Raw genomic sequence first — 5,427 nt, 5'->3', positions numbered from 1 at the left:
ACTGCTGGCACAGACCCCAGTGCAGGGCTCGATCCCATGAACCGTGAGATCATGATCTGAGCCAAGACCAAGAGTGGGACACTTAACCGACTGAGCCAGCCAGTCACCTCTATGAGAATTTTATCTTATTTGTTAAGAAAATTTTCATCGTTTTGTTGTATCATGAAGCACTGAAACATCCAAACAAATCAATATGTGGGTGGTGAGGCAGCTGCTTTCTCCTTCACTTCTTTGGGTTCCTAGAACAACTTGTCAGTAGATTCTTTTTTTTTAAAAGATGACCTTTTGTGTTATTCAAGTCTTTAGGCATGTGCTGGTACAACACAAACTTCTGTCAGATGCAACTAGCTAGCATCCAGGAATCATGCACAACAGCTCAGTAATAGCACACTGCATCTGCTCCCACTGCAGTGGGGCTCATTTGTTAACATTTGGAGCATCTGGAGGAGTAAGTATGGTATGGGGAAGAGAACGAAGGGGGAAACAGCATGAGTATGTGGCTGGGAGGAGAGAAGGTCGGCAGAAGTTGTGCAGTCTGAATATGTCATCGGTGCAAACTCAAGCATCCTTGACGTTCTTTAATAGGAACATCTGGTGGAATCCCATCATGAGGTCTTTATCAGCCTTGAGCTGGCCCGCAACCATGGTGATGATGCAGGCATGTGGCACAGGCCGATGATGCTGTGTCATGATGCTGTGTCGTGATGCTGTGCTAGGTTTTCTGAAACAGAAGGGTAGACGATTTCTCCACAATGGTAGCTTTCTCTTGGGATCTCTGTCCTTCCCACCTAAGGCATGGCGCGTCAATATAAATTGCACCTAGTTACATTCTGTCATTATCAAGTAACTGGTAGTAATGTTGAATGAAGCTGGATCCAGTCTGTTCCCAGATTGGCTTATTTCCCATTCTGGAGCATCAGCTGGCCTCATTGAGATCCCAGGAGATGGCGTGATGTCTGCAGTGACAATGGCAACCCAGCATGATCTGCAAGGGGAATCTTAAATACTGATGTCGGTGTAATTAAAATAACTTCTAACATAAAATTGAAAAGAAATTTATTTAGATCAAGCAAGCTTATAAATAATTAGATGGATTTATATAAATCCCAGTTGCTATTAAACTGTGACACAGTTTTTGATTAAGACATTTGTCTGATGGACCATAAAATGACTTCCCAAATTCAAGGCTTTTCCTTACTTTTTATTATGGTATACCAAAGTTTACAAGTTTAATGGTACAGTTCTGTCAAGTTTTTCTCCCTAGGATTATATAGTGCACATGTGTTTTGTTCTTGTTCTTGTTTCCGTTTTACTGTTGTATCCCAAAGAACAAACAGAAAAAATGATAACATGGAAGATTCAAATCCATATATACCATATATTAAATATAAACAGACTAAATACTCCATTTTAAAAGTCAAAGGCCATCAGAAAACATCAAAATAATCTTAAAAGTGAACTGCATGGCCTATGGAAAAGAATGGGGAAAAATGTACAATGTGACAGTTAAGCAGAGAAAAGTTGATTTGTTATTTTCATATTGGACACGGTAGATTTAGGTGAAAAAATAGGCTTATTTCAATATAATAAGAGGCTAAATCCAAGAGAAAGATAGAAACACCCTAACCTTATATTTAGATAACAATATAGCCTCATTTTACAAAGCAGAAAGTGACAGAACTAAAAGGAAATACAGACAAATAATCACAGTGTGAGAATTTAATTCACCTATCTCTGAAACTAAGAGAAAAACAAGGGGAAAAAAAAACCAAAAATAGCCCTTCTTATCATCTGGGCAATTCTTTCTGAGATCTTGTCCCTTCAAATTCTGTGTTCAAACAAATGTCTGATAATTTTTCCAGTTTTTCTAGATTTCCTCAGCAGGATGGTTATGCTGTAAAAGGCCATTCTGTCACTGCTGGAAGCAGACATCTTCATAAACACAGTGTATTTTTTTGTGGCATGCTATAGTTTGTAGCTTTTTATCCATAAAGCCAATTAATTAAAAATTAGGAAAATAAACCATTTATTTTAGAGTACATGATCTTCACTAGCAGCAGATATTTTTTTTTATAATTTACTTAGATTCTTCCAATTAATTTTATTTGATTGAGCTAATAAATATTTCTTCATTCAGTATTCATGTAGTAGGTATAGTCCATTTGCTGGAGTTTCATTCTAGATCGATTACCTACTGGAAAAAGCATCAAGTAAATAAGGTCTGTTTACAGATATTTGTATGTATAGGTTCCTGTATTCGCACATATTAATGAAACAAAATCATATGCTAGGGTTTAACAAAAATCTGAAAGAATTCAAGGAAATTGTATGAAAGAAATCATAATCTCTGATGAAGCTGTCAGCAGCATATGCAGATCTAAAGTTTGAACATGCATTCAATTCTATGTTGGAGCTCATCTGATCAAGGTAGACTGGATAAATCAGATCATCTCTCTCCTGAGAAACTAGAAAGAGAAGAAAGATTGGAAAACTAAGAAAGGCAAATAAATATTACGCAGTAAAAATCCACAGAAGTGAATATAGCATTTTAAGTGGCTTTCATCTTGAGAGTCTGCAGATGCAGAGAGCTTACTTAGAGACTAGAAATTAAACAACACTAACTTCCAATAAGTTCACCAAGGTACAGCGAGAACCAAGTTCAGGCATCACTGATCATTGTCTTTGTGTGGTGGGAGATGAGATAGATACAAATTCTGTGGGGTTTGGGTGGGACTCTGAAGGTTATGGTTTGGAAGCTATAGTGAACCTGAAATCAACCAATTCTAACCAGGGACAAAATCCTGACTTTGAATCATTGGAATCTCTGATTAGATTAAGAATGTCTGAAAATGATAGTGCCGTGCTGTTAGTTGCTCAGCCAGAGTAAAATTAAATTAGGATTATCTCTGTAATTTTCATATATTATTTCTGGCACACAAGTAAAAATGACTAGGAAGAGTATGAGAAAAAAATGTGACTAAAACTCAACTGAGGGGTACTTAGCTGGCTTAGTGGAGTGTGCCACTCTTGATCTCACGTTTGTGAGTTTGAGCCCCACGCTGGGGGTAGGGATTACTTTTAAAGTCTTAAAAAAAAATAAGGGGAGGTGGGTGGGAGATGGGCTAGATGGGTGATGCGTATTAAGGAGGACTCTTAGTGTGATGAGCATCAGGTTTTGTATTTAAGTGATGAATCACTGAATTCTACTCCTGAAACCAATATTGCACAGTATGTTAAACTAAAAGTTAAAGTAAAAAAATTTTTTTAAATAAATAAAAAATAAAATAAGAAACATTTTAAATACTTAACTTGTTTCAAAAGAATAATGAACCCATTAAATGTAAACATAAATAGCATTTCTATTAAAATAACTGTATTTACCCAAACAAAACAAAATAAATAAAATTAAAAAATTAAATAGAAATTATATAACAGACAGAAATAGATACACCAGATAAATAGAAAATAGAGCCATCAGATGTGCAATTTAAAAGGCCTCATATATCCAAAACATAAGAAGCATAATTAAGAACTGGAAATAAAAACAGTAGGTTTTGTTTTATGTATTTGAATTTTGTTTATAGGGTACCCAAATATTTAGGTTGGTAATATGCCTGTTAAATGAATCCTTTAATCACAATAAAACATCCCTTATTTCCAGTTATATTCCTTTATTAAAGTTTATTTTGTCTAGCATCAGCGTACCCAATCCAGATTTCTTATGCTTGTGTTAATGTTTGTTATATCTTTTTTTATACTATTATTTCATACCGAACCATATCTTTAAATACAAGTTGTGTATCATATAAACAGCATATAATGGACTTAGTTTTTGTTATTTTTTTCTTAGCTAGTCTGACAGTCTGCACTTTTAATTCGAATGTTTAGGCCTTTTTACATTTAGTTACTATTAATATTGTTTGCTTTAAATTTGACCATCCTGCCCTTCATTTTTCATGTCCTCTTTTTGTTTCTGTTCTTACTTTTGTATGTACTTCTATGTTTATTGAACATGTTTTACTACTTATATTAAGTTCCTCTGCTGGGTTTTTATCTGAGGTAGTTTAAAACATGTCCACACATGCTTTGACATGTTTTTGTTTCAATAGATGAATTTTATGGCTCTTCCCAGAATTCTGGGTCAACCTCATGACTATTTTTTTCTTTAGAAAAATAAAAGTGGTACATTTTATTTATTTATTTATTTATTTATTTATTTATTTTTATTTATTCATTTATTTCTTAACCTCATGACTCTATAATCAATAGAGTGCAACAGTTGTGTTGCTATATAAAGTTCCAGGCTAAAATTCCAATCAGCTGCGGTTACCAACTGCCACAAATGGAGGGCGCCATCTTGGCCGTCCTCTCAGTGTTCTTTCCACGTATTTCATTGGTTCTCAGTCGCCATCACACATGTCACTTCCCTTTGGCCAGAAGAACTTCCTGTAGCAACGTGAATTGGCTTCTCAAGAGACAAATTGACTCAGGCTTGTATATGTGCATGTATCTTATTTCATTATCAATTTGGAAGGATAATCTTGCTTAATATAAAATTCGACATTGATGGTTATATTTTTTCTTTGGCTCTGGTTGTAATTCTACGTTGATGCTATTGAGAAGGCAGCTATCTTCTCAAAGCCCACAATGACATCTCGCAGAACGCCGCTTGGCTTCCAAAGGGAGGTTAGTTTCCTTTTAAATCCTTGTTTACATGTTTGTAATATGTCCTTTCTTTGGCACGGTTGGTGTATATGTCAAATATATAGTATACCAATACTTTTCAAAAATCTATAGCTGTTTTGCAATCAAAAGTACTTAATTTGTATAAAGTGATTAATTCATATAAATGCAATAATCTAACAATGGTAATACATAAAGAAAAAGGGGGAAAAGCTAGCATAAAAGTAACAAATGCAAAAAAAAGCAAATTTTCTTGATTTCTTATTAAAATGTATGTTTGAATAAATTATGTATAAATTAAAATAATTTAAGCATATTTGCATGCAAAATCTCAAAATATTAAAAGTTTTTTCCTTTTAATTATTGATCTGCTTCTAATGTTGACTTGGATGAGAAATTTTATGAATAGCCAAAACTTCCACTAAGGAAAATGAAGTGACACTTGTATTATCTCTAGCCAAAATTTTTATTTCTGTAATAATTATATAACATTTAGCACGCACGAAACATTTTATATACAGTAATTTGTATAAAATAACTCAAATAAGAATCAATGTAGTAACACAATTTATAAAACATAATTGAAAGTAAAATGGAAATATTCATATATGCATGTACTTAATATATAATAATTTTGGTACTTCAAATAATAATTAAATGACACTTAAAAAATACTTAAAAAATAATATTTGTAGAAAACATGAAAGCATAAATACAAAAAATTATAAAATAACAAAAGAATAT

The 5,427-nt window shown here is 33.4% G+C and overlaps 1 pseudogene; it reads right to left on the bottom strand.

Moving 5' to 3' along the window:
* Positions 1–417: 417 nt before the first annotated feature.
* Positions 418–907, bottom strand: LOC125917350 (nuclear transport factor 2-like; annotated as a pseudogene).
* Between the last annotated feature and the right edge of the window lie 4,520 nt (positions 908–5,427).

This window comes from Panthera uncia, unplaced genomic scaffold, assembly GCF_023721935.1.
Source record: "Panthera uncia isolate 11264 unplaced genomic scaffold, Puncia_PCG_1.0 HiC_scaffold_1736, whole genome shotgun sequence".
Lineage (NCBI taxonomy): Eukaryota > Metazoa > Chordata > Mammalia > Carnivora > Felidae > Panthera > Panthera uncia.
The sequence above is the reverse complement of the archived record's forward strand: the minus strand, read 5'-3'. Positions and strand labels throughout refer to the sequence as shown.